The 23,876-nt window shown below is 31.1% G+C and overlaps 64 non-coding genes across 64 annotated transcripts; all 64 read right to left on the minus strand.

Annotated features, from left to right (window-relative positions):
* Positions 1-202: 202 nt before the first annotated feature.
* On the minus strand, positions 203-275 carry TRNAM-CAU (transfer RNA methionine (anticodon CAU)). The gene has a single exon. It is a non-coding gene; the product is annotated as a tRNA-Met (tRNA).
* A 258-nt stretch (positions 276-533) lies between these two features.
* Positions 534-606, minus strand: TRNAM-CAU (transfer RNA methionine (anticodon CAU)). The gene has a single exon. It is a non-coding gene; the product is annotated as a tRNA-Met (tRNA).
* A 258-nt stretch (positions 607-864) lies between these two features.
* Positions 865-937, minus strand: TRNAM-CAU (transfer RNA methionine (anticodon CAU)). The gene has a single exon. It is a non-coding gene; the product is annotated as a tRNA-Met (tRNA).
* A 258-nt stretch (positions 938-1,195) lies between these two features.
* Positions 1,196-1,268, minus strand: TRNAM-CAU (transfer RNA methionine (anticodon CAU)). Its single transcript has one exon. It is a non-coding gene; the product is annotated as a tRNA-Met (tRNA).
* Positions 1,269-1,526: 258 nt separating this feature from the next.
* TRNAM-CAU (transfer RNA methionine (anticodon CAU)) lies at positions 1,527-1,599 on the minus strand. The gene has a single exon. It is a non-coding gene; the product is annotated as a tRNA-Met (tRNA).
* A 258-nt stretch (positions 1,600-1,857) lies between these two features.
* TRNAM-CAU (transfer RNA methionine (anticodon CAU)) lies at positions 1,858-1,930 on the minus strand. Its single transcript has one exon. It is a non-coding gene; the product is annotated as a tRNA-Met (tRNA).
* A 258-nt stretch (positions 1,931-2,188) lies between these two features.
* Positions 2,189-2,261, minus strand: TRNAM-CAU (transfer RNA methionine (anticodon CAU)). Its single transcript has one exon. It is a non-coding gene; the product is annotated as a tRNA-Met (tRNA).
* Positions 2,262-2,520: 259 nt separating this feature from the next.
* TRNAM-CAU (transfer RNA methionine (anticodon CAU)) lies at positions 2,521-2,593 on the minus strand. Its single transcript has one exon. It is a non-coding gene; the product is annotated as a tRNA-Met (tRNA).
* A 258-nt stretch (positions 2,594-2,851) lies between these two features.
* TRNAM-CAU (transfer RNA methionine (anticodon CAU)) lies at positions 2,852-2,924 on the minus strand. Its single transcript has one exon. It is a non-coding gene; the product is annotated as a tRNA-Met (tRNA).
* A 258-nt stretch (positions 2,925-3,182) lies between these two features.
* Positions 3,183-3,255, minus strand: TRNAM-CAU (transfer RNA methionine (anticodon CAU)). Its single transcript has one exon. It is a non-coding gene; the product is annotated as a tRNA-Met (tRNA).
* A 258-nt stretch (positions 3,256-3,513) lies between these two features.
* TRNAM-CAU (transfer RNA methionine (anticodon CAU)) lies at positions 3,514-3,586 on the minus strand. The gene has a single exon. It is a non-coding gene; the product is annotated as a tRNA-Met (tRNA).
* A 258-nt stretch (positions 3,587-3,844) lies between these two features.
* On the minus strand, positions 3,845-3,917 carry TRNAM-CAU (transfer RNA methionine (anticodon CAU)). Its single transcript has one exon. It is a non-coding gene; the product is annotated as a tRNA-Met (tRNA).
* A 258-nt stretch (positions 3,918-4,175) lies between these two features.
* On the minus strand, positions 4,176-4,248 carry TRNAM-CAU (transfer RNA methionine (anticodon CAU)). Its single transcript has one exon. It is a non-coding gene; the product is annotated as a tRNA-Met (tRNA).
* A 258-nt stretch (positions 4,249-4,506) lies between these two features.
* TRNAM-CAU (transfer RNA methionine (anticodon CAU)) lies at positions 4,507-4,579 on the minus strand. Its single transcript has one exon. It is a non-coding gene; the product is annotated as a tRNA-Met (tRNA).
* Positions 4,580-4,838: 259 nt separating this feature from the next.
* TRNAM-CAU (transfer RNA methionine (anticodon CAU)) lies at positions 4,839-4,911 on the minus strand. Its single transcript has one exon. It is a non-coding gene; the product is annotated as a tRNA-Met (tRNA).
* Positions 4,912-5,169: 258 nt separating this feature from the next.
* Positions 5,170-5,242, minus strand: TRNAM-CAU (transfer RNA methionine (anticodon CAU)). Its single transcript has one exon. It is a non-coding gene; the product is annotated as a tRNA-Met (tRNA).
* A 258-nt stretch (positions 5,243-5,500) lies between these two features.
* TRNAM-CAU (transfer RNA methionine (anticodon CAU)) lies at positions 5,501-5,573 on the minus strand. The gene has a single exon. It is a non-coding gene; the product is annotated as a tRNA-Met (tRNA).
* A 258-nt stretch (positions 5,574-5,831) lies between these two features.
* TRNAM-CAU (transfer RNA methionine (anticodon CAU)) lies at positions 5,832-5,904 on the minus strand. The gene has a single exon. It is a non-coding gene; the product is annotated as a tRNA-Met (tRNA).
* A 258-nt stretch (positions 5,905-6,162) lies between these two features.
* On the minus strand, positions 6,163-6,235 carry TRNAM-CAU (transfer RNA methionine (anticodon CAU)). Its single transcript has one exon. It is a non-coding gene; the product is annotated as a tRNA-Met (tRNA).
* Positions 6,236-6,493: 258 nt separating this feature from the next.
* On the minus strand, positions 6,494-6,566 carry TRNAM-CAU (transfer RNA methionine (anticodon CAU)). Its single transcript has one exon. It is a non-coding gene; the product is annotated as a tRNA-Met (tRNA).
* A 258-nt stretch (positions 6,567-6,824) lies between these two features.
* TRNAM-CAU (transfer RNA methionine (anticodon CAU)) lies at positions 6,825-6,897 on the minus strand. The gene has a single exon. It is a non-coding gene; the product is annotated as a tRNA-Met (tRNA).
* Positions 6,898-7,155: 258 nt separating this feature from the next.
* On the minus strand, positions 7,156-7,228 carry TRNAM-CAU (transfer RNA methionine (anticodon CAU)). The gene has a single exon. It is a non-coding gene; the product is annotated as a tRNA-Met (tRNA).
* Positions 7,229-7,486: 258 nt separating this feature from the next.
* TRNAM-CAU (transfer RNA methionine (anticodon CAU)) lies at positions 7,487-7,559 on the minus strand. The gene has a single exon. It is a non-coding gene; the product is annotated as a tRNA-Met (tRNA).
* A 258-nt stretch (positions 7,560-7,817) lies between these two features.
* TRNAM-CAU (transfer RNA methionine (anticodon CAU)) lies at positions 7,818-7,890 on the minus strand. The gene has a single exon. It is a non-coding gene; the product is annotated as a tRNA-Met (tRNA).
* Positions 7,891-8,148: 258 nt separating this feature from the next.
* On the minus strand, positions 8,149-8,221 carry TRNAM-CAU (transfer RNA methionine (anticodon CAU)). Its single transcript has one exon. It is a non-coding gene; the product is annotated as a tRNA-Met (tRNA).
* A 258-nt stretch (positions 8,222-8,479) lies between these two features.
* TRNAM-CAU (transfer RNA methionine (anticodon CAU)) lies at positions 8,480-8,552 on the minus strand. Its single transcript has one exon. It is a non-coding gene; the product is annotated as a tRNA-Met (tRNA).
* Positions 8,553-8,810: 258 nt separating this feature from the next.
* Positions 8,811-8,883, minus strand: TRNAM-CAU (transfer RNA methionine (anticodon CAU)). The gene has a single exon. It is a non-coding gene; the product is annotated as a tRNA-Met (tRNA).
* Positions 8,884-9,141: 258 nt separating this feature from the next.
* Positions 9,142-9,214, minus strand: TRNAM-CAU (transfer RNA methionine (anticodon CAU)). Its single transcript has one exon. It is a non-coding gene; the product is annotated as a tRNA-Met (tRNA).
* Positions 9,215-9,473: 259 nt separating this feature from the next.
* On the minus strand, positions 9,474-9,546 carry TRNAM-CAU (transfer RNA methionine (anticodon CAU)). The gene has a single exon. It is a non-coding gene; the product is annotated as a tRNA-Met (tRNA).
* Positions 9,547-9,804: 258 nt separating this feature from the next.
* TRNAM-CAU (transfer RNA methionine (anticodon CAU)) lies at positions 9,805-9,877 on the minus strand. Its single transcript has one exon. It is a non-coding gene; the product is annotated as a tRNA-Met (tRNA).
* A 258-nt stretch (positions 9,878-10,135) lies between these two features.
* On the minus strand, positions 10,136-10,208 carry TRNAM-CAU (transfer RNA methionine (anticodon CAU)). The gene has a single exon. It is a non-coding gene; the product is annotated as a tRNA-Met (tRNA).
* Positions 10,209-10,466: 258 nt separating this feature from the next.
* On the minus strand, positions 10,467-10,539 carry TRNAM-CAU (transfer RNA methionine (anticodon CAU)). Its single transcript has one exon. It is a non-coding gene; the product is annotated as a tRNA-Met (tRNA).
* Positions 10,540-10,797: 258 nt separating this feature from the next.
* On the minus strand, positions 10,798-10,870 carry TRNAM-CAU (transfer RNA methionine (anticodon CAU)). The gene has a single exon. It is a non-coding gene; the product is annotated as a tRNA-Met (tRNA).
* A 259-nt stretch (positions 10,871-11,129) lies between these two features.
* On the minus strand, positions 11,130-11,202 carry TRNAM-CAU (transfer RNA methionine (anticodon CAU)). The gene has a single exon. It is a non-coding gene; the product is annotated as a tRNA-Met (tRNA).
* A 258-nt stretch (positions 11,203-11,460) lies between these two features.
* On the minus strand, positions 11,461-11,533 carry TRNAM-CAU (transfer RNA methionine (anticodon CAU)). Its single transcript has one exon. It is a non-coding gene; the product is annotated as a tRNA-Met (tRNA).
* A 258-nt stretch (positions 11,534-11,791) lies between these two features.
* On the minus strand, positions 11,792-11,864 carry TRNAM-CAU (transfer RNA methionine (anticodon CAU)). The gene has a single exon. It is a non-coding gene; the product is annotated as a tRNA-Met (tRNA).
* A 258-nt stretch (positions 11,865-12,122) lies between these two features.
* Positions 12,123-12,195, minus strand: TRNAM-CAU (transfer RNA methionine (anticodon CAU)). Its single transcript has one exon. It is a non-coding gene; the product is annotated as a tRNA-Met (tRNA).
* Positions 12,196-12,453: 258 nt separating this feature from the next.
* Positions 12,454-12,526, minus strand: TRNAM-CAU (transfer RNA methionine (anticodon CAU)). Its single transcript has one exon. It is a non-coding gene; the product is annotated as a tRNA-Met (tRNA).
* Positions 12,527-12,784: 258 nt separating this feature from the next.
* On the minus strand, positions 12,785-12,857 carry TRNAM-CAU (transfer RNA methionine (anticodon CAU)). Its single transcript has one exon. It is a non-coding gene; the product is annotated as a tRNA-Met (tRNA).
* A 258-nt stretch (positions 12,858-13,115) lies between these two features.
* On the minus strand, positions 13,116-13,188 carry TRNAM-CAU (transfer RNA methionine (anticodon CAU)). The gene has a single exon. It is a non-coding gene; the product is annotated as a tRNA-Met (tRNA).
* Positions 13,189-13,778: 590 nt separating this feature from the next.
* Positions 13,779-13,851, minus strand: TRNAM-CAU (transfer RNA methionine (anticodon CAU)). Its single transcript has one exon. It is a non-coding gene; the product is annotated as a tRNA-Met (tRNA).
* A 258-nt stretch (positions 13,852-14,109) lies between these two features.
* TRNAM-CAU (transfer RNA methionine (anticodon CAU)) lies at positions 14,110-14,182 on the minus strand. The gene has a single exon. It is a non-coding gene; the product is annotated as a tRNA-Met (tRNA).
* Positions 14,183-14,440: 258 nt separating this feature from the next.
* Positions 14,441-14,513, minus strand: TRNAM-CAU (transfer RNA methionine (anticodon CAU)). The gene has a single exon. It is a non-coding gene; the product is annotated as a tRNA-Met (tRNA).
* Positions 14,514-14,771: 258 nt separating this feature from the next.
* On the minus strand, positions 14,772-14,844 carry TRNAM-CAU (transfer RNA methionine (anticodon CAU)). Its single transcript has one exon. It is a non-coding gene; the product is annotated as a tRNA-Met (tRNA).
* A 258-nt stretch (positions 14,845-15,102) lies between these two features.
* On the minus strand, positions 15,103-15,175 carry TRNAM-CAU (transfer RNA methionine (anticodon CAU)). The gene has a single exon. It is a non-coding gene; the product is annotated as a tRNA-Met (tRNA).
* Positions 15,176-15,433: 258 nt separating this feature from the next.
* Positions 15,434-15,506, minus strand: TRNAM-CAU (transfer RNA methionine (anticodon CAU)). Its single transcript has one exon. It is a non-coding gene; the product is annotated as a tRNA-Met (tRNA).
* Positions 15,507-15,764: 258 nt separating this feature from the next.
* On the minus strand, positions 15,765-15,837 carry TRNAM-CAU (transfer RNA methionine (anticodon CAU)). The gene has a single exon. It is a non-coding gene; the product is annotated as a tRNA-Met (tRNA).
* Positions 15,838-16,758: 921 nt separating this feature from the next.
* On the minus strand, positions 16,759-16,831 carry TRNAM-CAU (transfer RNA methionine (anticodon CAU)). Its single transcript has one exon. It is a non-coding gene; the product is annotated as a tRNA-Met (tRNA).
* A 590-nt stretch (positions 16,832-17,421) lies between these two features.
* Positions 17,422-17,494, minus strand: TRNAM-CAU (transfer RNA methionine (anticodon CAU)). Its single transcript has one exon. It is a non-coding gene; the product is annotated as a tRNA-Met (tRNA).
* Positions 17,495-17,752: 258 nt separating this feature from the next.
* Positions 17,753-17,825, minus strand: TRNAM-CAU (transfer RNA methionine (anticodon CAU)). Its single transcript has one exon. It is a non-coding gene; the product is annotated as a tRNA-Met (tRNA).
* Positions 17,826-18,084: 259 nt separating this feature from the next.
* Positions 18,085-18,157, minus strand: TRNAM-CAU (transfer RNA methionine (anticodon CAU)). Its single transcript has one exon. It is a non-coding gene; the product is annotated as a tRNA-Met (tRNA).
* A 590-nt stretch (positions 18,158-18,747) lies between these two features.
* On the minus strand, positions 18,748-18,820 carry TRNAM-CAU (transfer RNA methionine (anticodon CAU)). Its single transcript has one exon. It is a non-coding gene; the product is annotated as a tRNA-Met (tRNA).
* A 259-nt stretch (positions 18,821-19,079) lies between these two features.
* TRNAM-CAU (transfer RNA methionine (anticodon CAU)) lies at positions 19,080-19,152 on the minus strand. Its single transcript has one exon. It is a non-coding gene; the product is annotated as a tRNA-Met (tRNA).
* Positions 19,153-19,411: 259 nt separating this feature from the next.
* TRNAM-CAU (transfer RNA methionine (anticodon CAU)) lies at positions 19,412-19,484 on the minus strand. Its single transcript has one exon. It is a non-coding gene; the product is annotated as a tRNA-Met (tRNA).
* A 258-nt stretch (positions 19,485-19,742) lies between these two features.
* On the minus strand, positions 19,743-19,815 carry TRNAM-CAU (transfer RNA methionine (anticodon CAU)). Its single transcript has one exon. It is a non-coding gene; the product is annotated as a tRNA-Met (tRNA).
* A 590-nt stretch (positions 19,816-20,405) lies between these two features.
* On the minus strand, positions 20,406-20,478 carry TRNAM-CAU (transfer RNA methionine (anticodon CAU)). Its single transcript has one exon. It is a non-coding gene; the product is annotated as a tRNA-Met (tRNA).
* A 922-nt stretch (positions 20,479-21,400) lies between these two features.
* On the minus strand, positions 21,401-21,473 carry TRNAM-CAU (transfer RNA methionine (anticodon CAU)). Its single transcript has one exon. It is a non-coding gene; the product is annotated as a tRNA-Met (tRNA).
* A 258-nt stretch (positions 21,474-21,731) lies between these two features.
* On the minus strand, positions 21,732-21,804 carry TRNAM-CAU (transfer RNA methionine (anticodon CAU)). Its single transcript has one exon. It is a non-coding gene; the product is annotated as a tRNA-Met (tRNA).
* A 259-nt stretch (positions 21,805-22,063) lies between these two features.
* TRNAM-CAU (transfer RNA methionine (anticodon CAU)) lies at positions 22,064-22,139 on the minus strand. Its single transcript has one exon. It is a non-coding gene; the product is annotated as a tRNA-Met (tRNA).
* Positions 22,140-22,394: 255 nt separating this feature from the next.
* TRNAM-CAU (transfer RNA methionine (anticodon CAU)) lies at positions 22,395-22,467 on the minus strand. The gene has a single exon. It is a non-coding gene; the product is annotated as a tRNA-Met (tRNA).
* Positions 22,468-22,725: 258 nt separating this feature from the next.
* TRNAM-CAU (transfer RNA methionine (anticodon CAU)) lies at positions 22,726-22,798 on the minus strand. Its single transcript has one exon. It is a non-coding gene; the product is annotated as a tRNA-Met (tRNA).
* Positions 22,799-23,057: 259 nt separating this feature from the next.
* Positions 23,058-23,130, minus strand: TRNAM-CAU (transfer RNA methionine (anticodon CAU)). The gene has a single exon. It is a non-coding gene; the product is annotated as a tRNA-Met (tRNA).
* A 259-nt stretch (positions 23,131-23,389) lies between these two features.
* TRNAM-CAU (transfer RNA methionine (anticodon CAU)) lies at positions 23,390-23,462 on the minus strand. The gene has a single exon. It is a non-coding gene; the product is annotated as a tRNA-Met (tRNA).
* Positions 23,463-23,720: 258 nt separating this feature from the next.
* TRNAM-CAU (transfer RNA methionine (anticodon CAU)) lies at positions 23,721-23,793 on the minus strand. Its single transcript has one exon. It is a non-coding gene; the product is annotated as a tRNA-Met (tRNA).
* Between the last annotated feature and the right edge of the window lie 83 nt (positions 23,794-23,876).

Below are 23,876 nucleotides of genomic sequence, written 5' to 3' on the forward strand. Positions count from 1 at the left end.
GGAATAACTTCACGTATATTTGAAATATCAATTGTATTGCATCGTCTATCATTTCACGAATTTGTAATCGCTTTTATTAAAATTGAAATATTTTTGGAAGACATTTCAAACGTCTATATTAGCATAATCAACATATTTAATTGGTTATAATTGTAAAAATTATATTTCAAACATTAGTGTTTGAATTGTGAATCATAATTACTGCCTCGTGTGAGGATCGAACTCACGACCTTCAGATTATGAGACTAACGCGCTGCCTACTGCGCTAACAAGGCGGCGATGACAATAACAATTCTTTGTATTGAGCGAATTTGAAATAAATTCAGTTTTTCGAATAACTTCACGTATATTTGAAATATCAATTGCATTGCATCGTCTATCATTTCACGAATTTGTAATCGCTTTTATTAAAATTGAAATATTTTTGGAAGACATTTCAAACGTCTATATTAGCATTATGAATATATTTAATAGGTTATAATTTACAAAATCATATTTCAAACATCACTGTTTAAATTGTGAATCATAATTACTGCCTCGTGTGAGGATCGAACTCACGACCTTCAGATTATGAGACTGACGCGCTGCCTACTGCGCAAACAAGGCGGCGATGACAATAACAATTCTTTGTATTGAGCGAATTTGAAATAAATTCAGTTTTTCGAATAACTTCATGTATATTTGAAATATCAATTGTATTGCATCGTCTATCATTTCACGAATTTGTAATCGCTTTTATTAAAATTGAAATATTTTTGGAAGACATTTCAAACGTCTATATTAGCATAATCAATATATTTAATTGGTTATAATTGTAAAAATTATATTTCAAACATTAGTATTTGAATTGTGAATCATAATTACTGCCTCATGTGAGGATCGAACTCACGACCTTCAGATTATGAGACTGACGCGCTGCCTACTGCGCTAACGAGGCGGCGATGACAATAACAATTCTTTGTATTGAGCGAATTTGAAATAAATTCAGTTTTTCGAATAACTTCAGGTATATTTGAAATATCAATTGTTTTGCATCGTGTTTCATTTCACGAATTTGTAATCGCTTATATTAAAATTGAAATATTTTTGGAAGACATTTCAAACGTCTATATAAGCATTATGAATATATTTAATTGGTTATAATTGTAAAAATTATATTTCAAACATCACTGTTTTAATTGTGAATCATAATTACTACCTCGTGTGAGGATCGAACTCACGACCTTCAGATTATGAGACTGACGCGCTGCCTACTGCGCTAACGAGGCGGCGATGGCAATAACAATTCTTTGTATTGAGCGAATTTGAAATAAATTCAGTTTTTCGAATAACTTCAGGTATATTTGAAATATCAATTGTTTTGCATCGTATTTCATTTCACGAATTTGTAATCGCTTTTATTAAAATTGAAATATTTTTGGAAGACATTTCAAACGTCTATATTAGCATTATGAATATATTTAATTGGTTATAATTGTAAAATTTATATTTCAAACATCACTGTTTGAATTGTGAATCATAATTACTGCCTCGTGTGAGGATCGAACTCACGACCTTCAGATTATGAGACTAACGCGCTGCCTACTGCGCTAACAAGGCGGCGATGACAATAACAATTCTTTGTATTGAGCGAATTTGAAATAAATTCAGTTTTTCGAATAACTTCACGTATATTTGAAATATCAATTGTATTGCATCGTCTATCATTTCACGAATTTGTAATCGCTTTTATTAAAATTGAAATATTTTTGGAAGACATTTCAAACGTCTATATTAGCATTATGAATATATTTAATTGGTTATAATTTACAAAATCATATTTCAAACATCACTGTTTAAATTGTGAATCATAATTACTGCCTCGTGTGAGGATCGAACTCACGACCTTCAGATTATGAGACTGACGCGCTGCCTACTGCGCAAACAAGGCGGCGATGACCATAACAATTCTTTGTATTGAGCGAATTTGAAATAAATTCAGTTTTTCGAATAACTTCAGGTATATTTGAAATATCAATTGCTTTGCATCGTATTTCATTTCACGAATTTGTAATCGCTTATATTAAAATTGAAATATTTTTGGAAGACATTTAAAACGTCTATATTAGCATTATGAATATATTTAATTGGTTATAATTGTAAAAATTATATTTCAAACAGCACTGTATGAATTGTGAATCATAATTACTGCCTCGTGTGGGGATCGAACTCACGACCTTCAGATTATGAGACTGACGCGCTGCCTACTGCGATAACGAGGCGTCGACGACAATACATAATTCTTTGTATTGGGCGAATTTAAAATATATTCAGTTTTTGGAATAACTTCACGTATATTTGAAATATCAATTGTATTGCATCGTCTATCATTTCACGAATTTGTAATCGCTTTTATTAAAATTGAAATATTTTTGGAAGACATTTCAAACGTCTATATTAGCATAATCAACATATTTAATTGGTTATAATTGTAAAAATTGTATTTCAAACATTAGTGTTTGAATTGTGAATCATAATTACTGCCTCGTGTGAGGATCGAACTCACGACCTTCAGATTATGAGACTGACGGGCTGCCTACTGCGCTAACGAGGCGGCGATGACAATAAGAACTCTTTGTATTGAGCGAATTTGAAATAAATTCAGTTTTTCGAATAACTTCAGGTATATTTGAAATATCAATTGTTTTGCATCGTGTTTCATTTCACGAATTTGTAATCGCTTATATTAAAATTGAAATATTTTTGGAAGACATTTCAAACGTTTATATTAGCATTATGAATATATTTAATTGGTTATAATTGTAAAAATTATATTTCAAACATCACTGTTTGAATTGTGAATCATAATTACTACCTCGTGTGAGGATCGAACTCACGACCTTCAGATTATGAGACTGACGCGCTGCCTACTGCGCTAACGAGGCTTCGATGGCAATAACAATTCTTTGTATTGAGCGAATTTGAAATAAATTCAGTTTTTCGAATAACTTCACGTATATTTGAAATATCAATTGTATTGCATCGTCTATCATTTCACGAATTTGTAATCGCTTTTATTAAAATTGAAATATTTTTGGAAGACATTTCAAACGTCTATATTAGCATTATGAATATATTTAATTGGTTATAATTTACAAAATCATATTTCAAACATCACTGTTTAAATTGTGAATCATAATTACTGCCTCGTGTGAGGATCGAACTCACGACCTTCAGATTATGAGACTGACGCGCTGCCTACTGCGCAAACAAGGCGGCGATGACAATAACAATTCTTTGTATTGAGCGAATTTAAAATATATTCAGTTTTTGGAATAACTTCACGTATATTTGAAATATCAATTGTATTGCATCGTCTATCATTTCACGAATTGGTAATCGCTTTTATGAAAATTGAAATATTTTTGGAAGACATTTCAAACGTCTATATTAGCATAATCAACATATTTAATTGGTTATAATTGTAAAAATTATATTTCAAACATTAGTGTTTGAATTGTGAATCATAATTAATGCCTCGTGTGAGGATCGAACTCACGACCTTCAGATTATGAGACTGACGCGCTGCCTACTGCGTTAACGAGGCGGCGATGACAATAACAATTCTTTGTATTGAGCGAATTTGAAGTAAATTCAGTTTTTCGAATAACTTCAGGTATATTTGAAATATCAATTGTTTTGCATCGTGTTTCATTTCAAGAATTTGTAATCGCTTATATTAAAATTGAAATATTTTTGGAAGACATTTCAAACGTCTATATTAGCATAATCAATATATTTAATTGGTTATAATTGTAAAAATTATATTTCGAACATTAGTATTTGAATTGTGAATCATAATTACTGCCTCGTGTGAGGATCGAACTCACGACCTTCAGATTATGAGACTGACGCGCTGCCTACTGCGCTAACGAGGCTTCGATGGCAATAACAATTCTTTGTATTGAGCGAATTTGAAATAAATTCAGTTTTTCGAATAACTTCACGTATATTTGAAATATCAATTGTATTGCATCGTCTATCATTTCACGAATTTGTAATCGCTTTTATTAAAATTGAAATATTTTTGGAAGACATTTCAAACGTCTATATTAGCATTATGAATATATTTAATAGGTTATAATTTACAAAATCATATTTCAAACATCACTGTTTAAATTGTGAATCATAATTACTGCCTCGTGTGAGGATCGAACTCACGACCTTCAGATTATGAGACTGACGCGCTGCCTACTGCGCAAACAAGGCGGCGATGACCATAACAATTCTTTGTATTGAGCGAATTTGAAATAAATTCAGTTTTTCGAATAACTTCAGGTATATTTGAAATATCAATTGCTTTGCATCGTATTTCATTTCACGAATTTGTAATCGCTTATATTAAAATTGAAATATTTTTGGAAGACATTTAAAACGTCTATATTAGCATTATGAATATATTTAATTGGTTATAATTGTAAAAATTATATTTCAAACAGCACTGTATGAATTGTGAATCATAATTACTGCCTCGTGTGGGGATCGAACTCACGACCTTCAGATTATGAGACTGACGCGCTGCCTACTGCGATAACGAGGCGTCGACGACAATACATAATTCTTTGTATTGGGCGAATTTAAAATATATTCAGTTTTTGGAATAACTTCACGTATATTTGAAATATCAATTGTATTGCATCGTCTATCATTTCACGAATGTGTAATCGCTTTTATTAAAATTGAAATATTTTTGGAAGACATTTCAAACGTCTATATTAGCATAATCAACATATTTAATTGGTTATAATTGTAAAAACTGTATTTCAAACATTAGTGTTTGAATTGTGAATCATAATTACTGCCTCGTGTGAGGATCGAACTCACGACCTTCAGATTATGAGACTGACGGGCTGCCTACTGCGCTAACGAGGCGGCGATGACAATAAGAACTCTTTGTATTGAGCGAATTTGAAATAAATTCAGTTTTTCGAATAACTTCAGGTATATTTGAAATATCAATTGTTTTGCATCGTGTTTCATTTCACGAATTTGTAATCGCTTATATTAAAATTGAAATATTTTTGGAAGACATTTCAAACGTCTATATTAGCATTATGAATATATTTAATTGGTTATAATTGTAAAAATTATATTTCAAACATCACTGTTTGAATTGTGAATCATAATTACTACCTCGTGTGAGGATCGAACTCACGACCTTCAGATTATGAGACTGACGCGCTGCCTACTGCGCTAACGAGGCTTCGATGGCAATAACAATTCTTTGTATTGAGCGAATTTGAAATAAATTCAGTTTTTCGAATAACTTCACGTATATTTGAAATATCAATTGTATTGCATCGTCTATCATTTCACGAATTTGTAATCGCTTTTATTAAAATTGAAATATTTTTGGAAGACATTTCAAACGTCTATATTAGCATTATGAATATATTTAATTGGTTATAATTTACAAAATCATATTTCAAACATCACTGTTTAAATTGTGAATCATAATTACTGCCTCGTGTGAGGATCGAACTCACGACCTTCAGATTATGAGACTGACGCGCTGCCTACTGCGCAAACAAGGCGGCGATGACAATAACAATTCTTTGTATTGAGCGAATTTAAAATATATTCAGTTTTTGGAATAACTTCACGTATATTTGAAATATCAATTGTATTGCATCGTCTATCATTTCACGAATTGGTAATCGCTTTTATGAAAATTGAAATATTTTTGGAAGACATTTCAAACGTCTATATTAGCATAATCAACATATTTAATTGGTTATAATTGTAAAAATTATATTTCAAACATTAGTGTTTGAATTGTGAATCATAATTAATGCCTCGTGTGAGGATCGAACTCACGACCTTCAGATTATGAGACTGACGCGCTGCCTACTGCGCTAACGAGGCGGCGATGACAATAACAATTCTTTGTATTGAGCGAATTTGAAGTAAATTCAGTTTTTCGAATAACTTCAGGTATATTTGAAATATCAATTGTTTTGCATCGTGTTTCATTTCAAGAATTTGTAATCGCTTATATTAAAATTGAAATATTTTTGGAAGACATTTCAAACGTCTATATTAGCATAATCAATATATTTAATTGGTTATAATTGTAAAAATTATATTTCGAACATTAGTATTTGAATTGTGAATCATAATTACTGCCTCGTGTGAGGATCGAACTCACGACCTTCAGATTATGAGACTGACGCGCTGCCTACTGCGCTAACGAGGCGGCGATGACAATAACAATTCTTTGTATTGAGCGAATTTGAAATAAATTCAGTTTTTCGAATAACTTCAGGTATATTTGAAATATCAATTGTTTTGCATCGTGTTTCATTTCACGAATTTGTAATCGCTTATATTAAAATTGAAATATTTTTGGAAGACATTTCAAACGTCTATATTAGCATTATGAATATATTTAATTGGTTATAATTGTAAAAATTATATTTCAAACATCACTGTTTGAATTGTGAATCATAATTACTGCCTCGTGTGAGGATCGAACTCACGACCTTCAGATTATGAGACTAACGCGCTGCCTACTGCGCTAACAAGGCGGCGATGACAATAACAATTCTTTGTATTGAGCGAATTTAAAATATATTCTGTTTTTGGAATAACTTCACGTATATTTGAAATATCAATTGTATTGCATCGTCTATCATTTCACGAATTTGTAATCGCTTTTATTAAAATTGAAATATTTTTGGAAGACATTTCAAACGTCTATATTATCATAATCAACATATTTAATTGGTTATAATTGTAAAAATTATATTTCAAACATTAGTGTTTGAATTGTGAATCGTAATTACTGCCTCGTGTGAGGATCGAACTCACGACCTTCAGATTATGAGACTGACGCGCTGCCTACTGCGCTAACGAGGCGGCGATAACAATAACAATTCTTGGTATTGGGAGAATTGAAAATAAATTCAGTTTTTGGAATAACTTCACGTATATTTGAAATATCAATTGTATTGCATCGTCTATCATTTCACGAATTTGTAATCGCTTTTATTAAAATTGAAATATTTTTGGAAGACATTTCAAACGTCTATATTAGCATTATGAATATATTTAATAGGTTATAATTTACAAAATCATATTTCAAACATCACTCTTTAAATTGTGAATCATAATTACTGCCTCGTGTGAGGATCGAACTCACGACCTTCAGATTATGAGACTGACGGGCTGCCTACTGCGCTAACGAGGCGGCGATGACAATAACAATTCTTTGTATTGAGCGAATTTGAAATAAATTCAGTTTTTCGAATAACTTCAGGTATATTTGAAATATCAATTGTTTTGCATCGTGTTTCATTTCACGAATTTGTAATCGCTTATATTAAAATTGAAATATTTTTGGAAGACATTTCAAACGTCTATATTAGCATTATGAATATATTTAATTGGTTATAATTTACAAAATCATATTTCAAACATCACTGTTTAAATTGTGAATCATAATTACTGCCTCGTGTGAGGATCGAACTCACGACCTTCAGATTATGAGACTGACGCGCTGCCTACTGCGCAAACAAGGCGGCGATGACAATAACAATTCTTTGTATTGAGCGAATTTAAAATATATTCAGTTTTTGGAATAACTTCACGTATATTTGAAATATCAATTGTTTTGCATCGTGTTTCATTTCACGAATTTGTAATCGCTTATATTAAAATTGAAATATTTTTGGAAGACATTTCAAACGTCTATATTAGCATTATGAATATATTTAATTGGTTATAATTGTAAAAATTATATTTCAAACATCACTGTTTGAATTGTGAATCATAATTACTACCTCGTGTGAGGATCGAACTCACGACCTTCAGATTATGAGACTGACGCGCTGCCTACTGCGCTAACGAGGCTTCGATGGCAATAACAATTCTTTGTATTGAGCGAATTTGAAATAAATTCAGTTTTTCGAATAACTTCACGTATATTTGAAATATCAATTGTATTGCATCGTCTATCATTTCACGAATTTGTAATCGCTTTTATTAAAATTGAAATATTTTTGGAAGACATTTCAAACGTCTATATTAGCATTATGAATATATTTAATTGGTTATAATTGTAAAAATTATATTTCAAACATCACTGTTTGAATTGTGAATCATAATTACTACCTCGTGTGAGGATCGAACTCACGACCTTCAGATTATGAGACTGACGCGCTGCCTACTGCGCTAACGAGGCTTCGATGGCAATAACAATTCTTTGTATTGAGCGAATTTGAAATAAATTCAGTTTTTCGAATAACTTCACGTATATTTGAAATATCAATTGTATTGCATCGTCTATCATTTCACGAATTTGTAATCGCTTTTATTAAAATTGAAATATTTTTGGAAGACATTTCAAACGTCTATATTAGCATTATGAATATATTTAATAGGTTATAATTTACAAAATCATATTTCAAACATCACTGTTTAAATTGTGAATCATAATTACTGCCTCGTGTGAGGATCGAACTCACGACCTTCAGATTATGAGACTGACGCGCTGCCTACTGCGCAAACAAGGCGGCGATGACAATAACAATTCTTTGTATTGAGCGAATTTAAAATATATTCAGTTTTTGGAATAACTTCACGTATATTTGAAATATCAATTGTTTTGCATCGTGTTTCATTTCACGAATTTGTAATCGCTTATATTAAAATTGAAATATTTTTGGAAGACATTTAAAACGTCTATATTAGCATTATGAATATATTTAATTGGTTATAATTGTAAAAATTATATTTCAAACATCACTGTTTGAATTGTGAATCATAATAACTGCCTCATGTGAGGATCGAACTCACGACCTTCAGATTATGAGACTGACGCGCTGCCTACTGCGCTAACGAGGCGGCGATGACAATAACAATTCTTTGTATTGAGCGAATTTGAAATAAATTCAGTTTTTCGAATAACTTCAGGTATATTTGAAATATCAATTGCTTTGCATCGTATTTCATTTCACGAATTTGTAATCGCTTATATTAAAATTGAAATATTTTTGGAAGACATTTAAAACGTCTATATTAGCATTATGAATATATTTAATTGGTTATAATTGTAAAAATTATATTTCAAACAGCACTGTATGAATTGTGAATCATAATTACTGCCTCGTGTGAGGATCGAACTCACGACCTTCAGATTATGAGACTGACGCGCTGCCTACTGCGATAACGAGGCGGCGACGACAATACATAATTCTTTGTATTGGGCGAATTTAAAATATATTCAGTTTTTGGAATAACTTCACGTATATTTGAAATATCAATTGTATTGCATCGTCTATCATTTCACGAATTTGTAATCGCTTTTATTAAAATTGAAATATTTTTGGAAGACATTTCAAACGTCTATATTAGCATAATCAACATATTTAATTGGTTATAATTGTAAAAATTATATTTCAAACATTAGTGTTTGAATTGTGAATCATAATTACTGCCTCGTGTGAGGATCGAACTCACGACCTTCAGATTATGAGACTGACGGGCTGCCTACTGCGCTAACGAGGCGGCGATGACAATAACAACTCTTTGTATTGAGCGAATTTGAAATAAATTCAGTTTTTCGAATAACTTCAGGTATATTTGAAATATCAATTGTTTTGCATCGTGTTTCATTTCACGAATTTGTAATCGCTTATATTAAAATTGAAATATTTTTGGAAGACATTTCAAACGTCTATATTAGCATTATGAATATATTTAATTGGTTATAATTGTAAAAATTATATTTCAAACATCACTGTTTGAATTGTGAATCATAATTACTACCTCGTGTGAGGATCGAACTCACGACCTTCAGATTATGAGACTGACGCGCTGCCTACTGCGCTAACGAGGCTTCGATGGCAATAACAATTCTTTGTATTGAGCGAATTTGAAATAAATTCAGTTTTTGGAATAACTTCACGTATATTTGAAATATCAATTGTATTGCATCGTCTATCATTTCACGAATTTGTAATCGCTTTTATTAAAATTGAAATATTTTTGGAAGACATTTCAAACGTCTATATTAGCATTATGAATATATTTAATAGGTTATAATTTACAAAATCATATTTCAAACATCACTGTTTAAATTGTGAATCATAATTACTGCCTCGTGTGAGGATCGAACTCACGACCTTCAGATTATGAGACTGACGCGCTGCCTACTGCGCAAACAAGGCGGCGATGACAATAACAATTCTTTGTATTGAGCGAATTTAAAATATATTCAGTTTTTGGAATAACTTCACGTATATTTGAAATATCAATTGTTTTGCATCGTGTTTCATTTCACGAATTTGTAATCGCTTATATTAAAATTGAAATATTTTTGGAAGACATTTAAAACGTCTATATTAGCATTATGAATATATTTAATTGGTTATAATTGTAAAAATTATATTTCAAACATCACTGTTTGAATTGTGAATCATAATAACTGCCTCATGTGAGGATCGAACTCACGACCTTCAGATTATGAGACTGACGCGCTGCCTACTGCGCTAACGAGGCGGCGATGACAATAACAATTCTTTGTATTGAGCGAATTTGAAATAAATTCAGTTTTTCGAATAACTTCAGGTATATTTGAAATATCAATTGCTTTGCATCGTATTTCATTTCACGAATTTGTAATCGCTTATATTAAAATTGAAATATTTTTGGAAGACATTTAAAACGTCTATATTAGCATTATGAATATATTTAATTGGTTATAATTGTAAAAATTATATTTCAAACAGCACTGTATGAATTGTGAATCATAATTACTGCCTCGTGTGAGGATCGAACTCACGACCTTCAGATTATGAGACTGACGCGCTGCCTACTGCGATAACGAAGCGGCGACGACAATACATAATTCTTTGTATTGGGCGAATTTAAAATATATTCAGTTTTTGGAATAACTTCACGTATATTTGAAATATCAATTGTATTGCATCGTCTATCATTTCACGAATTTGTAATCGCTTTTATTAAAATTGAAATATTTTTGGAAGACATTTCAAACGTCTATATTAGCATAATCAACATATTTAATTGGTTATAATTGTAAAAATTATATTTCAAACATTAGTGCTTGAATTGTGAATCATAATTACTGCCTCGTGTGAGGATCGAACTCACGACCTTCAGATTATGAGACTGACGGGCTGCCTACTGCGCTAACGAGGCGGCGATGACAATAACAACTCTTTGTATTGAGCGAATTTGAAATAAATTCAGTTTTTCGAATAACTTCAGGTATATTTGAAATATCAATTGTTTTGCATCGTGTTTCATTTCACGAATTTGTAATCGCTTATATTAAAATTGAAATATTTTTGGAAGACATTTCAAACGTCTATATTAGCATTATGAATATATTTAATTGGTTATAATTGTAAAAATTATATTTCAAACATCACTGTTTGAATTGTGAATCATAATTACTACCTCGTGTGAGGATCGAACTCACGACCTTCAGATTATGAGACTGACGCGCTGCCTACTGCGCTAACGAGGCTTCGATGGCAATAACAATTAATTGTATTGAGCGAATTTGAAATAAATTCAGTTTTTCGAATAACTTCACGTATATTTGAAATATCAATTGTATTGCATCGTCTATCATTTCACGAATTTGTAATCGCTTTTATTAAAATTGAAATATTTTTGGAAGACATTTCAAACGTCTATATTAGCATTATGAATATATTTAATTGGTTATAATTTACAAAATCATATTTCAAACATCACTGTTTAAATTGTGAATCATAATTACTGCCTCGTGTGAGGATCGAACTCACGACCTTCAGATTATGAGACTGACGCGCTGCCTACTGCGCAAACAAGGCGGCGATGACAATAACAATTCTTTGTATTGAGCGAATTTAAAATATATTCAGTTTTTGGAATAACTTCACGTATATTTGAAATATCAATTGTATTGCATCGTCTATCATTTCACGAATTTGTAATCGCTTTTATGAAAATTGAAATATTTTTGGAAGACATTTCAAACGTCTATATTAGCATAATCAACATATTTAATTGGTTATAATTGTAAAAATTATATTTCAAACATTAGTGTTTGAATTGTGAATCATAATTAATGCCTCGTGTGAGGATCGAACTCACGACCTTCAGATTATGAGACTGACGCGCTGCCTACTGCGCTAACGAGGCGGCGATGACAATAACAATTCTTTGTATTGAGCGAATTTGAAATAAATTCAGTTTTTCGAATAACTTCAGGTATATTTGAAATATCAATTGTTTTGCATCGTGTTTCATTTCACGAATTTGTAATCGCTTATATTAAAATTGAAATATTTTTGGAAGACATTTCAAACGTCTATATTAGCATTATGAATATATTTAATTGGTTATAATTGTAAAAATTATATTTCAAACATCACTGTTTGAATTGTGAATCATAATTACTACCTCGTGTGAGGATTGAACTCACGACCTTCAGATTATGAGACTGACGCGCTGCCTACTGCGCTAACGAGGCGGCGATGACAATAACAATTCTTTGTATTGAGCGAATTTGAAATAAATTCAGTTTTTCGAATAACTTCACGTATATTTGAAATATCAATTGTATTGCATCGTCTATCATTTCACGAATTTGTAATCGCTTTTATTAAAATTGAAATATTTTTGGAAGACATTTCAAACGTCTATATTAGCATTATGAATATATTTAATTGGTTATAATTTACAAAATCATATTTCAAACATCACTGTTTAAATTGTGAATCATAATTACTGCCTCGTGTGAGGATCGAACTCACGACCTTCAGATTATGAGACTGACGCGTTGCCTACTGCGCAAACAAGGCGGCGATGACAATAACAATTCTTTGTATTGAGCGAATTTGAAATAAATTCAGTTTTTCGAATAACTTCACGTATATTTGAAATATCAATTGTATTGCATCGTCTATCATTTCACGAATTTGTAATCGCTTTTATTAAAATTGAAATATTTTTGGAAGACATTTCAAACGTCTATATTAGCATAATCAATATATTTAATTGGTTATAATTGTAAAAATTATATTTCGAACATTAGTATTTGAATTGTGAATCATAATTACTGCCTCGTGTGAGGATCGAACTCACGACCTTCAGATTATGAGACTAACGCGCTGCCTACTGCGCTAACGAGGCGGCGATGACAATAACAATTCTTTGTATTGAGCGAATTTGAAATAAATTCAGTTTTTCGAATAACTTCAGGTATATTTGAAATATCAATTGTTTTGCATCGTGTTTCATTTCACGAATTTGTAATCGCTTATATTAAAATTGAAATATTTTTGGAAGACATTTCAAACGTCTATATTAGCATTATGAATATATTTAATTGGTTATAATTGTAAAAATTATATTTCAAACATCACTGTTTGAATTGTGAATCATAATTACTGCCTCGTGTGAGGATCGAACGCACGACCTTCAGATTATGAGACTAACGCGCTGCCTACTGCGATAACGAGGCGGCGACGATAATACATAATTCTTTGTATTGGGTGAATTTAAAATATATTCAGTTTTTGGAATAACTTCACGTATATTTGAAATATCAATTGTATTGCATCGTCTATCATTTCACGAATTTGTAATCGCTTTTATTAAAATTGAAATATTTTTGGAAGACATTTCAAACGTCTATATTAGCATAATCAACATATTTAATTGGTTATAATTGTAAAAATTATATTTCAAACATTAGTGTTTGAATTGTGAATCATAATTACTGCCTCGTGTGAGGATCGAACTCACGACCTTCAGATTATGAGACTGACGGGCTGCCTACTGCGCTAACGAGGCGGCGATGACAATAACAATTCTTTGTATTGAGCGAATTTGAAATAAATTCAGTTTTTCGAATAACTTCAGGTATATTTGAAATATCAATTGTTTTGCATCGTGTTTCATTTCACGAATTTGTAATCGCTTATATTAAAATTGAAATATTTTTGGAAGACATTTCAAACGTCTATATTAGCATTATGAATATATTTAATTGGTTATAATTGTAAAAATTATATTTCAAACATCACTGTTTGAATTGTGAATCATAATTACTACCTCGTGTGAGGATCGAACTCACGACCTTCAGATTATGAGACTGACGCGCTGCCTACTGCGCTAACGAGGCTTCGATGGCAATAACAATTCTTTGTATTGAGCGAATTTGAAATAAATTCAGTTTTTCGAATAACTTCACGTATATTTGAAATATCAATTGTATTGCATCGTCTATCATTTCACGAATTTGTAATCGCTTTTATTAAAATTGAAATATTTTTGGAAGACATTTCAAACGTCTATATTAGCATTATGAATATATTTAATTGGTTATAATTTACAAAATCATATTTCAAACATCACTGTTTAAATTGTGAATCATAATTACTGCCTCGTGTGAGGATCGAACTCACGACCTTCAGATTATGAGACTGACGCGCTGCCTACTGCGCAAACAAGGCGGCGATGACAATAACAATTCTTTGTATTGAGCGAATTTAAAATATATTCAGATTTTGGAATAACTTCACGTATATTTGAAATATCAATTGTATTGCATCGTCTATCATTTCACGAATTTGTAATCGCTTTTATGAAAATTGAAATATTTTTGGAAGACATTTCAAACGTCTATATTAGCATAATCAACATATTTAATTGGTTATAATTGTAAAAATTATATTTCAAACATTAGTGTTTGAATTGTGAATCATAATTAATGCCTCGTGTGAGGATCGAACTCACGACCTTCAGATTATGAGACTGACGCGCTGCCTACTGCGCTAACGAGGCGGCGATGACAATAACAATTCTTTGTATTGAGCGAATTTGAAATAAATTCAGTTTTTCGAATAACTTCAGGTATATTTGAAATATCAATTGTTTTGCATCGTGTTTCATTTCACGAATTTGTAATCGCTTATATTAAAATTGAAATATTTTTGGAAGACATTTCAAACGTCTATATTAGCATTATGAATATATTTAATTGGTTATAATTGTAAAAATTATATTTCAAACATCACTGTTTGAATTGTGAATCATAATTACTACCTCGTGTGAGGATTGAACTCACGACCTTCAGATTATGATACTGACGCGCTGCCTACTGCGCTAACGAGGCGGCGATGACAATAACAATTCTTTGTATTGAGCGAATTTGAAATAAATTCAGTTTTTCGAATAACTTCACGTATATTTGAAATATCAATTGTATTGCATCGTCTATCATTTCACGAATTTGTAATCGCTTTTATTAAAATTGAAATATTTTTGGAAGACATTTCAAACGTCTATATTAGCATTATGAATATATTTAATTGGTTATAATTTACAAAATCATATTTCAAACATCACTGTTTAAATTGTGAATCATAATTACTGCCTCGTGTGAGGATCGAACTCACGACCTTCAGATTATGAGACTGACGCGCTGCCTACTGCGCAAACAAGGCGGCGATGACAATAACAATTCTTTGTATTGAGCGAATTTGAAATAAATTCAGTTTTTCGAATAACTTCACGTATATTTGAAATATCAATTGTATTGCATCGTCTATCATTTCACGAATTTGTAATCGCTTTTATTAAAATTGAAATATTTTTGGAAGACATTTCAAACGTCTATATTAGCATAATCAATATATTTAATTGGTTATAATTGTAAAAATTATATTTCGAACATTAGTATTTGAATTGTGAATCATAATTACTGCCTCGTGTGAGGATCGAACTCACGACATTCAGATTATGAGACTGACGCGCTGCCTACTGCGCTAACGAGGCGGCGATGTCAATAACAATTCTTTGTATTGAGCGAATTTGAAATAAATTCAGTTTTTCGAATAACTTCAGGTATATTTGAAATATCAATTGTTTTGCATCGTATTTCATTTCACGAATTTGTAATCGCTTTTATTAAAATTGAAATATTTTTGCAAGACATTTCAAACGTCTATATTAGCATTATGAATATATTTAATTGGTTATAATTGTAAAAATTATATTTCACACATCACTGTTTGAATTGTGAATCATAATTACTGCCTCGAGTGAGGATCGAACTCACGACCTTCAGATTATGAGACTAACGCGCTGCCTACTGAGCTAACAAGGCGGCGATGACAATAACAATTCTTTGTATTGAGCGAATTTGAAATAAATTCAGTTTTTCGAATAACTTCACGTATATTTGAAATATCAATTGTATTGCATCGTCTATCATTTCACGAATTTGTAATCGCTTTTATTAAAATTGAAATATTTTTGGAAGACATTTCAAACGTCTATATTAGCATTATGAATATATTTAATTGGTTGTAATTGTAAAAATTATATTTCAAACAGCACTGTTTGAATTGTGAATCATAATTACTGCCTCGTGTGACGATCGAACTCACTACCTTCAGATTATGAGACTGACGCGCTGCCTACTGCGCTAACGAGGCGGCGACGACAATACAAAATTCTTTGTATTGGGCGAATTTAAAATATATTCAGTTTTTGGAATAACTTCACGTATATTTGAAATATCAATTGTATTGCATCGTCTATCATTTCACGAATTTGTAATCGCTTACATTAAAATTGAAATATTTTTGGAAGACATTTAAAACGTCTATATTAGCATTATGAATATATTTAATTGGTTATAATTTTAAAAATTATATTTCAAACAGCACTGTTTGAATTGTGAATCATAATTACTGCCTCGTGTGAGGATCGAACTCACGACCTTCAGATTATGAGACTGACGCACTGCCTACTGCGCTAACGAGGCGGCGACGACAATAGATAATTCTTTGTATTGGGCGAATTTAAAATATATTCAGTTTTTGGAATAACTTCACGTATATTTGAAATATCAATTGTATTGCATCGTCTATCATTTCACGAATTTGTAATCGCTTTTATTAAAATTGAAATATTTTTGGAAGACATTTCAAACGTCTATATTAGCATAATCAATATATTTAATTGGTTATAATTGTAAAATTTATATTTCAAACATCACTGTTTGAATTGTGAATCATAATTACTGCCTCGTGTGAGGATCGAACTCACGACCTTCAGATTATGAGACTGACGTGCTGCCTACTGCGCTAACGAGGAGGCGATGACAATAACAATTCTTTGTATTGAGCGAATTTGAAATAAATTCAGTTTTTCGAATAACTTCAGGTATATTTGAAATATCAATTGTTTTGCATCGTGTTTCATTTCACGAATTTGTAATCGCTTTTATTAAAATTGAAATATTTTTGGAAGACATTTCAAACGTCTATATTAGCATTATGAATATATTTAATTGGTTATAATTGTAAAAATTATATTTCAAACAGCACTGTTTGAATTGTGAATCATAATTAATGCCTCGTGTGAGGATCGAACTCACGACCTTCAGATTATGAGACTGACGCGCTGCCTACTGCGCTAACGAGGCGGCGATGACAATAACAATTCTTTGTATTGAGCGAATTTGAAATAAATTCAGTTTTTCGAATAACTTCAGGTATATTTGAAATATCAATTGTTTTGCATCGTGTTTCATTTCACGAATTTGTAATCGCTTACATTAAAATTGAAATATTTTTGGAAGACATTTCAAACGTCTATATTAGCATTATGAATATATTTAATTGGTTATAATTGTAAAAATTATATTTCAAACACCACTGTTTGAATTGTGAATCATAATTACTGCCTCGTGTGAGGATCGAACTCATGACCTTCAGATTATGACACTGACGCGCTGCCTACTGCGCTAACGAGGCGGCGACGACAATACATACTTCTTTGTATTGGGCGAATTGAAAATAAATTCAGTTTTTCGAATAACTTCAGGTATATTTGAAATATCAATTGTTTTGCATCGTGTTTCATTTCACGAATTTGTAATCGCTTATATTAAAATTGAAATATTTTTGGAAGACATTTCAAACGTCTATATTAGCATTATGAATATATTTAATTGGTTATAATTGTAAAAATTATATTTCAAACATCAGTGTTTGAATTGTGAATCATAATTACTGCCTCGTGTGAGGATCGAACTCACGACCTTCAGATTATGATACTGACACGCTGCCTACTGCGCTAACGAGGCGGCGACGACAATTACAATTCTTTGTATTGAGCGAATTTGAAATAAATTCAGTTTTTCGAATAACTTCAGGTATATTTGAAATATCAATTGTTTTGCATCGTGTTTCATTTCACGAATTTGTAATCGCTTATATTAAAATTGAAATATTTTTGGAAGACATTTAAAACGTCTATATTAGCATTATGAATATATTTAATTGGTTATAATTGTAAAAATTATATTTCAAACAGCACTGTTTGAATTGTGAATCATAATAACTGCCTCGTGTGAGGATCGAATTCACGACCTTCAGATTATGAGACTGACGCGCTGCCTACTGCGATAACGAAGCGGCGACGACAATACATAATTCTTTTTATTGGGCGAATTGAAAATAAATTCAGTTTTTCGAATAACTTCATGTATATTTTAAATATCAATTGTATTGCATCGTGTTTCATTTCACGAATTTGTAATCGCTTATATTAAAATTGAAATATTTTTGGAAGACATTTAAAACGTCTATATTAGCATTATGAATATATTTAATTGGTTATAATTGTAAAAATTATATTTCAAACAGCACTGTTTGAATTGTAAATCATAATAACTGCCTCGTGTGAGGATCGAACTCACGACCTTCAGATTATGAGACTGACGCGCTGCCTACTGCGCTAACGAGGCGGCGACGACAATACATAATTCTTTGTATTGGGCGAATTTAAAATATATTCAGTTTTTGGAATAACTTCACGTATATTTGAAATATCAATTGTATTACATCGTCTATCATTTCACGAATTTGTAATCGCTTATATTAAAATTGAAATATTTTTGGAAGACATTTCAAACGTCTATATTAGCATAATCAATATATTTAATTGGTTATAATTGTAAAAATTATATTTCAAACATCAGTGTTTGAATTATGAATCATAATTACTGCCTCGTGCGAGGATCGAACTCACTACCTTCAGATTATGAGACTGACGCGCTGCCTACTGCGCTAACGAGGCGGCGACGACAATATATAATTCTTTGTATTGGGCGAATTTAAAATATATTCAGTTTTTGGAATAACTTCACGTATATTTGAAATATCAATTGTATTGCATCGTCTATCATTTCACGAATTTGTAATCGCTTTTATTAAAATTGAAATATTTTTGGAAGACATTTCAAACGTCTATATTAGCATTATGAATATATTTAATTGGTTATAATTGTAAAAATTATATTTCAAACACCACTGTTTGAATTATGAATCGTAATTTCTACCTCGTGTGAGGATCGAACTCACGACCTTCAGATTATGAGACTGACGCGCTGCCTACTGCGCTAACGAGGCGGCGATAACAATAACAATTCTTGGTATTGGGAGAATTGAAAATAAATTCAGTTTTTCGAATAACTTCACGTATATTTGAAATATCAATTGTATTGCATCGTCTATCATTTCACGAATTTGTAATCGCTTTTATTAAAATTGAAATATTTTTGGAAGACATTTCAAACGTCTATATTAGCATTATGAATATATTTAATTGGTTATAATTTACAAAATTATATTTCAAACATCACTGTTTAAATTGTGAATAATAATTACTGCCTCGTGTGAGGATCGAACTCACGACCTTCAGATTATGGGCCTGACGCACTGCCTACTGCGCTAACGAGGCAGCGATGACAATAACAATTCTTTGTATTGAGCGAATTTGAAATAAATTCAGTTTTTCGAATAACTTCTGGTATATTTGAAATAACAATTGTTTTGCATCGTGTTTCATTTCACGAATTTGTAATCGCTTTTATTAAAATTGAAATATATTTGGAAGACATTTCAAACGTCTATATTAGCATTATGAATATATTTAATTGGTTATAATTGTAAAAATTATATTTCAAACATCACTGTTTGAATTGTGAATCATAATTACTGCCTTGTGTGAAGCTCGAACTCACGACCTTCAGATTATGAGACTGACGCGCTGCCTACTGCGCTAACGAGGCGGCGACGACAATACATACTTCTTTGTATTGGGCGAATTGAAAATAAATTCAGTTTTTCGAATAACTTCACGTATATTTGAAATATCAATTGTTTTGCATCGTGTTTCATTTCACGAATTTGTAATCGCTTATATTAAAATTGAAATATTTTTGGAAGACATTTAAAACGTCTATATTTGCATTATGAATATATTTAATTGGTTATAATTGTAAAAATTATATTTCAAACAGCACTGTTTGAATTGTGAATCATAATTACTTCCTCGTGTGGGGATCGAACTCACGACCTTCAGATTATGAGACTGACGCGCTGCCTACTGCGCTAACGAGGCGGCGATGACAATAACAATTCTTTGTATTGAGCGAATTTGAAATAAATTCAGTTTTTCGAATAACTTCAGGTATATTTGAAATATCAATTGTTTTGCATCGTGTTTCATTTCACGAATTTGTAATCGCTTACATTAAAATTGAAATATTTTTGGAAGACATTTAAAACGTCTATATTAGCATTATGAATATATTTAATTGGTTATAATTGTAAAAATTATATTTCAAACAGCACTGTTTGAATTGTGAATCATAATTACTGCCTCGTGTGAGGATCGAACTCACGACCTTGAGATTATGAGACTGACGCACTGCCTAATGCGCTAACGAGGCGGCGACGACAATACATAATTCTTTGTATTGGGCGAATTTAAAATAAATTCAGTTTTTCGAATAACTTCACGTATATTTGAAATATCAATTGCATTGCATCGTCTATCATTTCACGAATTTGTAATCGCTTTTATTAAAATTGAAATATTTTTGGAAGACATTTCAAACGTCTATATTAGCATTATGAATATATTTAATTGGTTATAATTTACAAAATCATATTTCAAACATCACTGTTTAAATTGTGAATCATAATTACTGCCTCGTGTGAGGATCGAACTCACGACCTTCAGATTATGAGACTGACGCGCTGCCTACTGCACAAACAAGGCGGCGATGACAATAACAATTCTTTGTATTGAGCGAATTTGAAATAAATTCAGTTTTTCGAATAACTTCAGGTATATTTGAAATATCAATTGTTTTGCATCGTGTTTCATTTCACGAATTTGTAATCGCTTATATTAAAATTGAAATATTTTTGGAAGACATTTAAAACGTCTATATTAGCATTATGAATATATTTAATTGGTTATAATTGTAAAAAATTATATTTCAAACATCACTGTTTGAATTGCGAATCATAATTACTGCCTCGTGTGAGGATCGAACTCACGACCTTCAGATTATGAGACTGACGCGCTGCCTACTGCGCTAACGATGCGGCGATGACAATAAAAATTCTTTGTATTGAGCGAATTTGAAATAAATGCAGTTTTTCGAATAACTTCAGGTATATTTGAAATATCAATTGTTTTGCATCGTATTTCATTTCACGAATTTGTAATCGCTTATATTAAAATTGAAATATTTTTGGAAGACATTTAAAACGTCTATATTAGCATTATGAATATATTTAATTGGTTATAATTGTAAAAATTATATTTCAAACATCACTGTTTGAATTGTGAATCATAATTACTGCCTCATGTGAGGATCGAACTCACGACCTTCAGATTATGAGACTGACGCGCTGCCTACTGCGCTAACGAGGCGGCGACGACAATACATAATTCTTTGTATTGGGCGAATTTAAAATATATTCAGTTTTTGGAATAACTTCACGTATATTTGAAATATCAATTGTATTGCATCGTCTATCGTTTCACGAATTTGTAATCGCTTTTATTAAAATTGAAATATTTTTGGAAGACATTTCAAACGTCTATATTAGCATAATCAATATATTTAATTGGTTATAATTGTAAAATTTATATTTCAAACATCACTGTTTGAATTGTGAATCATAATTACTGCCTCGTGTGAGGATCGAACTCACGACCTTCAGATTATGAGACTGACGCGCTGCCTACTGCGCTAACGAGAAGGCGATGAGAATAACAATTCTTTGTATTGAGCGAATTTGAAATAAATTCAGTTTTTCGAATAACTTCAGGTATATTTGAAATATCAATTGTTTTGCATCGTGTTTCATTTCACGAATTTGTAATCGCTTTTATTAAAATTGAAATATTTTTGGAAGACATTTCAAACGTCTATATTAGCATTATGAATATATTTAATTGGTTATAATTGTAAAAATTATATTTCAAACAGCACTGTTTGAATTGTGAATCATAATTACTGCCTCGTGTGAGGATCGAACTCACGACCTTCAGATTATGAGACTGACGCGCTGCCTACTGCGCTAACGAGGCGGCGATGACAATAACAATTCTTTGTATTGAGCGAATTTGAAATAAATTCAGTTTTTCGAATAACTTCAGGTATATTTGAAATATCAATTGTATTGCATCGTCTATCATTTCACGAATTTGTAATCGCTTTTATTAAAATTGAAATATTTTTGGAAGACATTTAAAACGTCTATATTAGCATTATGAATATATTTAATTGTTTATAATTGTAAAAAATTTATTTCAAACAGCACTGTTTGAATTGTGAATCATAATTACTGCCTTGTGTGAGGATCGAACTCACGACCTTCAGATTATGAGACTGACGCACTGCCTACTGCGCTAACGAGGCGGCGACGACAATACATAATTCTTTGTATTGGGCGAATTTAAAATATATTCAGTTTTTGGAATAACTTCACGTCCATATGAAATATCAATTGTATTGCATCGTCTATCATTTCACGAATTTGTAATCGCTTTTATTAAAATTGAAATATTTTTGGAAGACATTTCAAACGTCTATATTAGCATAATCAATATATTTAATTGGTTATAATTGTAAAATTTATATTTCAAACATAACTGTTTGAATTATGAATCATAATTACTGCCTCGTGTGAGGATCGAACTCACGACCTTCAGATTATGAGACTGACGCACTGCCTACTGCGCTAACGAGGCGGCGACGACAATACATAATTCTTTGTATTGGGCGAATTGAAAATAAATTCAGTTTTTGGAATAACTTCACGTATATTTGAAATATCAATTGTATTGCATCGTCTATCATTTCACGAATTTGTAATCGCTTTTATTAAAATTGAAATATTTTTGGAAGACATTTCAAACGTCTATATTAGCATAATCAATATATTTAATTGGTTATAATTGTAAAATTTATATTTCAAACATCGCTGTTTGAATTGTGAATCATAATTACTGCCTCGTGTGAGGATCGAACTCACGACCTTCAGATTATGAGACTGACGCGCTGCCTACTGCGCGAACGAGGCGGCGACGACAATACGTAATTCTTTGTATTGGGCGAATTTAAAATATATTCAGTTTTTGGAATAACTTCACGTATATTTGAAATATCAATTGTATTGCATCGTCTATCATTTCACGAATTTGTAATCGCTTTTATTAAAATTGAAATATTTTTGGAAGACATTTCAAACGTCTATATTAGCATTATGAAATATTTAATTGGTTATAATTTACACAATTATATTTCAAACACCACTGTTTGGATTGTGAATCATAATTACTGCCTCGTGTGAGGATCGAACTCACGACCTTCAGATTATGAGACTGACGCGCTGCCTACTGCGCTAACGAGGCGGCGATGACAATAACAATTCTTTGTATTGAGCGAATTTGAAATAAAGTCAGTTTTTCGAATAACTTCAGGTATATTTGAATTA

The sequence above is a fragment of the Saccoglossus kowalevskii genome, chromosome 11 (assembly GCF_978046115.1).
Source record: "Saccoglossus kowalevskii chromosome 11, keSacKowa6.1, whole genome shotgun sequence".
NCBI lineage: Eukaryota > Metazoa > Hemichordata > Enteropneusta > Harrimaniidae > Saccoglossus > Saccoglossus kowalevskii.